Below are 12,166 nucleotides of genomic sequence, written 5' to 3' on the forward strand. Positions count from 1 at the left end.
AGGTATCCTTATAATCTATATATGGGCAATATTGCCAATTTTTTAATATTCCATTTTCAAAAAATCAGTTTTTGTTTTTGTGCACATCAATGATTTTTGGTACACATATAGAGAAAAATGTTCTGACTCCGAAACCGTCCGCGATCAAATTTTTAGTTGATGCGCGCAAAAGTTATCGAGGCTTTAATTTTGGGCATAAGAAAAAAATCTTAAAATTACGCCGTTTATTATATTGACCAAAAACGTTGATATATATCTTCCTCCGTAAAATAAGAATATGAATGTATTATAAAAATCACAATAAAGGTGCACATATTCGCGAAATATGAAAAAAATAAAAAAATATAGCAGATTACATCAATATTGTCATTATATTAATGACATACACACACCTAAAAATTAATTTAAAAATATCGACATAATCTAAACACCATGGTGAATCAAATGATATCAAAATCACACAAGTCCGTGTAGCGGTTTGTAAATCACAGCGACAACAAAACAAGATATTGAGGAAAACTATTTGTTTTTGGTTCGACAAAATAATGTCATCATATTTATTTTTTTAATTTTATACAAGAAATTTCAGAAAAAAAATGTTGGGGTTATTCTGCTATTTTACCTGAATTTCGCCGAAAAATTGACATATATAATAATAATCACTTTTTGTGTATAAGTATACGCCTTGCGGATTATATCAAGACTCTTCCGATAAATATTAGAATTCTATAAATATAATCTAATATGTATATACATAAATAATCTAATAAATAAATCTTAAAATAGAATAATATTATGAAATATACATTTTAAATTGCGTGTAAATCGCGTAATTCTCAAAATCATTTGATGCGCATGCGATTACAGGAAGTACTGAAGTTTATCTTCCAATCCATATATATTTTGCGAAATTTCATTTGACGGCTAAGATGTGCCGCACGTTACATTGAAGTACCCAAAAAATCATAAAACGCGAATAATTTCCGAAAATTCCATATGCCATTAACGCGCTAAAAAATCCGATTTCGTCCATTAAGTGTGCCAGCTCACATTATTTTTGAGATAAAAAAAAATCAAAATCATTTGATGCGCATGCGGTTTCTATCCAATCCATGTATATTTTGCGAAATTTCATTTGTAAGATGTGCCGCACGTTACATTGAAGAACCAAAAAATCGTGGAAAACTCCATATGCCATTAACGGCATCCGATTTCGGTGTGCACGATCTATACCATTGAGAACCATGGATGGGCCAGCACAATCTATTTTTGAGATAAATTGCGTACATCTCTCTTTCGGCTGAAGTTTTTAAAGTTCTCTTTTCGAAAAATATCAAAATCCGTATGAGGTCATTTATTGAAGCGGAAATGATACACAGAAAACGCAAATAAATCCGCGATATTTTCAAAAACATTTTTTGCCAAATTTCGTTTTTTTGGAAGGCCAGTTTCCGCCGTTCTAGTAAATGGATTTTCACGAAGAAGATTTTATATCATCCGAAACGTAAAAAACCTTATTGATCGCGGGTACCCATATCATTCAGTTGACAGATCTAAAAATTTGGCCCGAAAAATAGGTTTTCGGATGAGTATTACTCTGAAGCTGTGCATACTACATACACAAAATACATATCAAATTACGCAGATTCGCGACTACAATAATCTTATAATCGGTTTTTAGAAATTCCAGTTTGCGTATTAAAGCTAGAAGCAAAATTAAAAAAAAAACACTCAAAATCGAGCTTCAAATTGTCAGCATCATTTAAAGGTAGATGCAGTTAAAATTTTGAAAAATGATACATAAGGGGCGTAGTCCCCATTTTGTTGGCTTCTAGTTTTATTTTGACACGAAGACCGTGCAATGAGTGGCTTAGTCACAAATCGATAGAGAACATAAAAAAACTGGTTCGCCCCAACCTGTTTTTACACATTTTTTTACATTAAAGTAGACACAGCTTCCACCAAAATAAAGTTTGAAGGTCAATATCATGAACAGTTTGCAACGACAGATCAATTAACCCAAAACTATTCACTTTTTTTCATATGCTTAAGTAGTTCCCGAGTTATAAAGGGGTGAACCTCAGCTTCAGCTATGTTAAAAAATTGGCAATATTGCCCATATATAAAAATGAATTGCTGTTCGTTAGTCTCGCTAAAACTCCAGAACGGCTGAACGGATTTTTCTTTTCGTAGTCTTGGAATGTTCGTGGAGATCCAGGGAAGGTTTAAAAGGTGAGAAAAAGTCAAAAACCGCGAAAATTTTGCAAAAAGTATTAAGCAACATATTTGCATTTTCACGAATTTAGTATCGAGCTATTTGGATTGCACCACGTTGTAGTTGTTATTTTGAGATATTTTTGGCGAAAATCGGTTGCATATCATTCCGTTAAGCCTACAATTGTCAATTATTGAAAATTTTCAAAATATTTAACTTTTTTTCAATTGGATTGACATTGTATTGAAACATTTTTTGGGAGAATACAACAAATAATTTAGAAGTATATCATTGAATGTACCCGCGATCATTGTATGTACACGTTTTCCATAGAATGCACGTACATTTTAGGACTAATGCAAGGATGGAAAATCAGAAGACATTCTGAATCGAGTTCGTGTCCATTCAGGATAAGAATGATTCTAAGATCTATGCCCAAGATTAATTTGTTTGAAAATAATAATAATATGAACATGTTGTTCCTTAAAGTACCTGAAATGTTGCTATGCCACGTGAAATATCAAATCAGGTGGTTATAAGCCTAATCGTTTATCAATATCTTTGAGCTTATAAACAGAACACCTCTCATATATCCGATACCAAAAATGTGCAAAAATCTATCATTGAGCTCAGCTGGAAAGAGAACAACTAACATAAAATCAGCAATATTAGAAAAAATGTCCAAGATATATTATCTAATTGGAAGGTTTTACCAAAACCTCCGTCCGATGTAACCTATTCGTATTGAACATGCCAACTACCGATAACACTCAGGTTGGAAAACGGGAGTAAGAACTTCAACATACCGAAAATTGAACGGGAAATAATTATGGCGTATTTCTAAAACGTATGCATGCATAATTTCTGGGATGCTATTTTTTATTCACAGGAATCCGTTATCCCTAATTATAGCCAACTCTATGAGAAAATTCGGTCAATGTCTTTGTAGAACCGAAAATGGGGCGAGACCTGTATTTAAATGCTATCTCAAAACCTAGTCCTAAATACATAATTTTGCACCCCCAGTATGACATATTTTATTATATTTAGACATACAATGGGAATGGGGATTAATTAATTGTTGGTATGAAGATTTGACACCACATGAGAAAATATGGGGGATACCATTATATGGGTGCTACCCGGAAACTTGGATCAATATTGATACTTTTTAGTAAGTAGATTTTGTACTCACTGATCATCTAAAATATAAAATTACAGCCAATTTTGTTCTAACACGTGATAAAACCCCCCAAAATACAGAAGAGTGAACTGATATTGACAATTTTAGTAGGATTCATGCTACCAAATAAAACAACCAATTACAGCTGATTAGATTGAAAAACGTGTCCAAATCCCCAAAGGATCGTATAATGTGGAGTGCCATTATATGGAGGCTTTTCGGAAACTTGGACAAATTTTGTTAGGAACATTTTCTACTCGATGATCATCCAAAATATAAAATTACAGCCAAATACCAAATATACATGGGCCAATATTAATACTTTTATGTAGATTTTCTGCTCAAGAACTATCCCTTATATTAAATTAAAAGCAATGCTGTTGAAAACCGTGCCCAAGATCTTCAAAATACGAAATGTTTAGGGCTACCATTATATAGGCGGTACCCCGAAACACGTGCCAATATTGGTAATATTTGGTACGGACACTTTCTGCTCAAGTACAACCAATTCTGTTGAAAAAATCGTTACAATTTCTCATACTGCGAGGTACCGTTATATGGGGATACCCTAAATAGTGAACTAAAATTGAACATTTTCAATACCAAATATCGTAGGATAGTAGCAATGTATGTGCAAATATCAGAGCACTATCATAAATCGTGGAGTGTAGCTTAATATTGGGCTATCTTGAATTATATATGTAACTTATACATCAACAATAATGCTATGCAAGACAACGTTTGCCGGGCCCGCTAGTTATTAATATTCTTCTTCTAATCTAGGTGTACATTTATACACTGTGACAAACTTCAAGCCATCAAAATTCCAAGCAATAACAAAATATTCTTCAGCCTTTACATATGTAAAATACATGCATACAGAAATACAGATTGAGAAAGTCCATTTAAATATAATGAACTGATTTGCCTGTAATGCAGGTTATAAAAAAAGTAAAAGACATTCACGAAATAATCAATCTATGCTGTCTTATTTTAGATATTTGTTAATCCCTGGGCACATTTTCTAAGAGAAGTGGTATTAAAAGTTCGGATAGGTATTAAAACTTCGATTATTTCTTTTGCAACACCAAGAAATGTTAGTCGTTGATATGTATCTTGAAGCATATTAATTATAATCTAAGGTACGGGGTTGTAAGTACCCTTACGTGTACCAGGTAAACATTTTTCAATAGAATTGAGTAAAATAATTTTAAATGTATTAAAATACCACTCATTTGTTTTCGTAATATATCAAATAAAGACAATTCTATGTGATTAACAATGTTGTAAGATTTCAAATAATATGCATATGGAGGAACATTGAGAAATGAGGACTATGCATGGGCGTACGCAGAGGGTACCCTAGACGTGGATAATGTGAACATATCGCTCATTTTCTGCAAGACAGGCATAACTCAAACAGCCGATTTTGCAGAAAATGCGTTTTAAGTTTTCAATTTACTCACACTTTATATGGGACAGAGGAACTTCTACAACTTCTCAATTAGAGTGTGTAAGAGATATAAATATGAATTTTTTACACAACATGAGGTCTACTGTAGCGAGCAATAGTGCATCATTAACTCAAAAATCACGTTTTTTGAGTTATGCCTCTCTTGCAGCAAATGAGCGATATGTGTATTTATTAAAATAATGTGATTGTGTTGGCATCTTTTATCATTCTGAAAGCTGAATTCAAATAGTTTCAAACAGAAAAAACAATATTGAGTGTGTCGAATGTTAGCAATCTCAAACTTTAAACGCGCTTTTCTCTAAATGAATTGCGGGCACGATAACTCAAAAACTAATAACCCAATCGATTCCATATGTTTTACACATTTCTCTGTGAGTGCATTGCTATCCTATGAACTAGGATAAAGCCAATCGGAGAAGAACTTCCTTATTTTTTAACTTGGTTTTTGGTCAAAAATCGGCGATGTTCCAAAAATATTTTTTTAAAGGTCATCCATTTTGTTAATTTTAGAACGAAGTCAATAAACCTAGTTCATACGAGAGCTAGACATGTATTCTTTCTAACACCGTTGGAGTTTTCGGATTCCGATGTTCCAGTGATGAGTTATCAGGCCCGCCATCAAAAATAAGGACTTTTCTTTAATTACAAAAAACAACAACAAAACAATAACAATGACAAAGCGGCAACTACCTTATAAGATTTTATATTCACTGTATTCAGTTAATTCTCGGAGTGAAATCCACAATAATTTATAACCCCAATAATCAGTTTGGGTTTGGATCCGACATTTTTGAGAGGTCAAGGATCGATTTCCGAATATAAATATATTATTACAAATCTTAATAACGATTCCGGTAACCACAGCATCAGCTGGAAGAAGTTTTCTATCCGAAAATCTAACATAAAGCCCAAACTGTTTTTGAAACCAATACAAAAATTGGGCTTATTATCAGATTCGCTAAAATAATTAGCTGATTCGGATCTGTCTCCTGCGAATAAACGTTTTAGCGTGTTTCAGCATAATGCGATATATTTATATTAAATATTTTACTGTTCGGAGGGATAATGTTTTCTGAACAAAGATCGCGTAAAGTGAAAAGGTTTGAATGTCAATTTCTTGTGTTTGGTGACCTTAAATCATATAAGCGAAAATTTCGGAACATATTTGGGGGTCAAAAAATTTGTCTTGTGGTATTTTTTACGACTCAAGAAAATAAGGATGATCAAAACACTCAAAATCGACTTTCAAAATGGTAAATGCAGATAATTTTTCGAGAAACTGTACATAAGGGACCTAATCCTCATTTTGTAAGCTTCTACTTTTATTTTAGTACAAAGGCTGTGAAGTGAGTTGATTAGCCACAAATCGAGAAGAAAAAAAAATAAAAACACCTGAGTTGCCCCACCCTGTTTTTACCCACTTTTTTATAGTTACATCACTTTTTTACATTTATTTACGAAGATAAAGGTTTGAGGTCAATATCATGAAACGTTTGCAACGACAGATGAATAAATCCAAAACTATTCAATTTCTCTCATATAATTCCCGAGTTATAAATGGGTGACCCTCGGCTTAAGGCAATATTGCCCACATATAAATTTATGAAGGAAGTAAAAATAAATATTATTTTTTTTCATAATGAAGTTTCCGATATTTAATGTAGATGTTCTGTCTGGTCTGTTCAACAGAAACCAATACGTCCATGAATTTGCAAGTTGCAAACGCATCGCAGGAAGTAAGTATTAAATTTATGTTAAACTCCTTTGCAAGTTGTGTAATATTTTAACATTATTTCCGGCTGTGTTCAGTTATGTTAAGTATTTGACATAACCGACTAATGAAAGTGTTCGTGTAATATCGTTAATGGCATATCCTTGGAGGAAAGGATATGCCATTTATTTCAGAGCCTTTTAAAATGAAAATATTTTAAATTATTTTCCTGTGGTTTACCGAACCAAAAAGCACTTGCTATTGCACCCAACTATGCCAGAGTGTTGCTTGCAAAAAAAAGTCAGTAGAACTTATATTGAACAAAAGAACTTGTACAAGTGAGCTGAAACAAAAAAACCGGGCATGAAACTCTTAAGTATGCCGGCCAAATAAGTACACTTAAAAATTTCCACTGATATAATTACAGCCAGATTATCTCCATCAATCCAAGGCAATCCAAGTTGATTCGATCATTCCACTTGCCGCAGATAGACGGGTGGACCAACGAACAGATAGATAGACAGACAGGCGAGCCCAACAGAATGATTTGAGAGAGGCATGTTGTGTCAACAAGAGAATTCGCACTTGTCAACATCTACATGAATACTACCTGGACACTATCTGTACAGTATTTGGTCACATGCATGTTTGTATTCAGTCACAAATGGAATACCGCCCGATAGCCCCCTTCCGTTCAAGTGTGCCGACGCATTTACAGTGGTTACAAAAACATTTTTGAATAAAACGAATATCTGCATCGTGTAATGTATCGTAAAGTTGTGTTGATATATTTGATAAAATGATCTGCATTTACCTCGATATACCAATTGAAACTAAAAATCCTAACCGTTTAGACTAGTATTGAAGTTATATGAAGCACATAAATATGCTAAAGCACATAAAGCTTTTATAAAATATCGAAATAATAAGGAACCATTTAAAAACTTATTGCATTGTATTTAGACAATATCAAAACGAGGGTAGTTTCAATGTCCAAGTTCTTTAATCCCACCCAAGTAAGTGCAATTTGGCCCGCTTTTTATATTTGTATTAGGTGGTTTTCTTCTGAAAAGTCACAACGGTAGTTTATTGTCCCCTCGTCCACAATTAATGTGTATTGACTGTCAGTTGGAAAACTTGAAGTAGTCAATCCCTTTTATACTATCCGAATTATAATTGGGCAATACAACAGGGGGATATCGAGGAATTATTTGGATTCCAATGAAACCAGATTCCTTACGAACACAATTATAGAGGAAACAATACATTTCTTACCTATATTACATAATTCGACTTAATTTGTAAATCGAGGAACTAAATTATCCACTTAAAATATTTGACAATAGAAGTATACCTTATAGACATTATTTGCAATATTAATATCTTAAAAAAATGACTCATTGAATTATCAATGCAACCACGGTGCATTGGCTGTCATTCGTTGCGATTGAAGATTTTTTTTCGAAACCTGTCAACAACCGCGTAAATTGTACAAATTTTAGAAATGCCACAATACGTATTAATCTCTGCAAGATTTCTTTTGACGCATGTGCCTATCAGTGGATCACTGAATCGATGTATGGATGGATGGATCGATCGATGGATATATGTATGTATGTATGTAGTAAGTATGACCAAACGATCGATACGCAGGAGGTTTAATAGGATTTCGTTGGTGCTGTTGTCTCAAAGAAAATTCGTTGTAAGTGGCAAGTGCGGTATTTAAAATTTTCCTGGAAACTAAGCACACTAGTCGGAGATTTGACTGATGGCCGGGTTAGCTGTCTGACTAACTATGCGAATGACAAAGTAGAGTAAGTAGTGTTAATAATGAGCGAAATATTTGTGGCGAACTTTGTTGGCGGCTACTGATAAATCGATCACTGTGGTGGGCTCTGCAGTCGGTTGCAGAACGCTTTGTGGCTGTTGCAAACGGAGACCGCCAACGAACCGCGAACCAGTTAGACAGAGTGGCAACTCGTTTGTCGAACACACAAGCGACGACAGCGAGCGAGTGTATTTATCAATGTGTACTCGTCGGCATTTGCGGTATGGCATTAATTAACTATTGCCGGTCGGTTGGTTGGTCGGACGGATTGATTTGGTTTGGTTGCATGATCGATTGTTTTGTGGTTTTGTCATTTGAGTGTTGTTGCTGCTGTTGTTGTTGTCTTCAATTGCACTAGCAGCACTATGATCTGCTATTGATCTCTTTGATCATAAATGGATGTGCTGAAATATATGCCTGTGATGTCGTCCGACAGGTGCTCTCTGTAATTTTTATAGAAAAAAATTAGTTCACGTAACTCGATTAGACTCTTAAACACTTTCGCAGAATTGCAAGCGGTGATGGTGGTGGTGGTGAAAATCACATATCAGATCGTAACCCAAGAGCCCCCTTCACCAAGTGCGGCATGCTAGCGATGATTTTCTTAGAATTTTGCATGAATTTGGCTGAATGGAGTCCAGGAGACAATCTTTGTTTGCTTTTGTATTCGACACACACACAAACAATCGTATGGTTGCAGGATGTTGGACCTTCATGAGCGTAGTTATAAGAGGAATCTCTATAAATTTATGTTAATACTTATTTCGGTTATTTAACTTTAAAGAGTAGGGGTTTTATATAATATATTAATCATCTTCGACATTGTGTTCAGTATTCAAGGAAATAATTTTCAAATTGTATTTATTAAATGTGTTTAAGTTTAGTTTAATATATATATATATATATGTTGTTATTTATTTTAATATACAGTAAAATTGCGATAAGCCGGATTGCATTTCTCAACTCATTGCGTATTCTATAATTCAGATTGTTTGAATTTGGCATAGCGTACTGAATTAAGTCTAGAATGATGTGTGTTAAATTTCGTGAAATCGGTTCAGATTTAGATATTGCTCCCATATATATTTTCGTCCGATTTTAGGTAAATAGTGTACCAAAGTCCCTTTATATTCTTCGATTTTTATGAAATTTGGCATAGCGTACTAAATTGAGTCTAGAATGATGAGTTTATGATTCGGGAAATCGGTTCAGATTTCGATATAGCTCCCATATATATTTTCGTCCGATTTTATGTAAATAGTACACCAAAGTCCCTATATAACTTTCGATTTGCACGAAATTTGGCATAGCGTACTGAATTAAGTCTAGAACGATAAGTGTTGTGATTCGTTCGGTTCAGATTTAGATATAGCTCATATATATATATATATATATATATATATATTTGTCCAATTTTATGTAAATGGTGCACCAAAGTCCCTATATATTTTGATTTGCACGAAAATTGGCATTTGGTAAGGATACATATGGGAAATTACAAAAATCTTTTAAATTCCTTGAAGCTGAGGTTTGCAAGGTTATAACTCGCGAAATATGAACATATTGCATATAATTTAAATTCATTTCTATAAAATGAAGTGTTCTTGTCAAAATCTTAAAATATTGGTAATAAATAATAAGTTTGGTGGAAGCTGTGGTGGTGGTAATGTAAAAAAATGGGTGAAAATGTGTTGAAGCCAACGAGTTTTTTTGTTCGTTCCTGAATTGCGGCTAAACTACACAACGCACGCACATGTGATCAATGACTAAGTTGCAGAATACCCCATGGACAATATGGTTCTAATATATAATTTTTCGATATAATCACTGCATCCACACAAGGATGCTGACATTTTGAAGCCGGATTTTCGGTGTTTTTAGAATTTTTCTTATAATTAGGATGCGCATCCAGATAATGGACTAAACTAATTGTAGGATTGTAGAACTCGTGATTTTGTTTTGTTGTTCGTGCTCACCGTAGCTTCTTTGCAATTGGGTTCCAAGGACGAAAATTTGGTGCGTAAATTTTTATAAAAAACATATTATTTGAGTCTAAAAATTAGAAAGTCCATTCAAATTCCGTGGAACCCCGCGTGAATTTAGTTTTTTTTACGTGCCGGATCTAATGAGCCCATCCATGTTCAATTCCGCCCAATAAAACGGCGGATATAGGTACCTTGAATGTGGGAAAAACTGCAAAAATTTATGTTGACAAATTCGCGTATATAATCTCGTTTTTTCTTCGAATTGATTTCACATACATTCATTCTTGTGTTATCATATTCGCGAATCTGTGTGAAAATAGGTCAAAAATATATCGATACGCGAATAATATGCGTATTTTATCCAAAATCGATTGTGGAGGCACATCGGCGGTTGTTAACCGATCCTTTTAAAATAGGTGTCCTTTTGTGTATTTTCATAGGAGATTACTGAAATCGGATGCGCATAAAAATCGTATGCACGTTGCATGATTTTTAGCCATTTTTAAGGTTTTTGCATAGTAAAGTGCATCGAGCGGCACACTTTGACCGCTAAATTAAACATCGAAAAATTCATAATTATTGACAGACATTGATTCGGTTTATACGAAAACCGCATGCGCATCAACTGATTTCAACTAATACGGGAATTGCATGCTTTTAAATATTGATAATTTTTTATGTATTGTAACTGCAATATATTTAGTCATTTTTGCAGTCGAAACTGTTATCAGATGAATATACCGATATTTAACAATCATCTAAAAGAATTTGAAGAAAAAAGCGTCGCATATTTTAGAAGATTAAGGCAAAACCGTATCCCTTAACCATACTAAAAAATCGAAAATTCAAAAAAAAAAAAAAAAACATTTCGATTTAATTAAAAATTAATTTATTTTATTTTCAAATATCTTCATGCTTCTATTTGTTTTTCGCGACAATTTAATCGCAATTCAATGTGATTTGACAAGTATGCAAAGAAAAGAAATGTGTTTAGCCATTTGCGAATTACAACAAATAGGAATTAATTTAATTTATATTTGAAATACAAGATTTAAAACCGCTATAACTTCTGTGCGCAGCATCCGAATTTGTGAACCCATACATATTTCGAATCAGCATATTTTTCTTAACCTATTTACCAAAAATTATGAATGTGCTCGCAAAAAAATTTTTCAAAATTTTTTTTTTTTATGGAATTTTAAAAGAATTTTGTAATTTCCCATATGTACAATATACCCAAGTTGGTGAAGGGTATCATATAGTCGGCCCAATCCGATTTTACTTTTTTCCTCACTGGTTTTTTATTAACCCTTTGAGCCCCGAATTTTTTTCCGTAATCATAGAACTATTTTCTGTTCACAGATTTAATGCAACTATTCTAGATAGGATATGGACAAAATGTAACATAGCTACATCCTTGCATTCGGGAGATACAGTACAATCTTTCTGAAAAATAAAAGCCCAATATTAAGAAAACCAAATGCAAAATTGACGAAAAATTCGTTGTAAATTATTCTCTATATTCTGTTTTACAAGAACCAAAATTAATTCTGATGGCAGAATTCCTAAAGTTCGAATACGAATCGATTTAAATAATTTGGACTGTATACACAAATTAGTACTGTACACATTTTTGCCCTCTTCTCCATAATGAAAAGCTCATAACTTTACCAAAGTTTTGAATTTTTTTTAATTTTTCTTTCGATATGTGTTGTCCATAATCAGGTCTAGACGTATGATATCCAAAGAATATATATCTACTAGCTGTAT

The sequence above is a fragment of the Musca vetustissima genome, unplaced genomic scaffold, assembly GCF_032173495.1.
Source record: "Musca vetustissima isolate MV318-11 ecotype Yass unplaced genomic scaffold, APGP_CSIRO_Mvet_v1 utg642, whole genome shotgun sequence".
NCBI classification, from domain to species: domain Eukaryota; kingdom Metazoa; phylum Arthropoda; class Insecta; order Diptera; family Muscidae; genus Musca; species Musca vetustissima.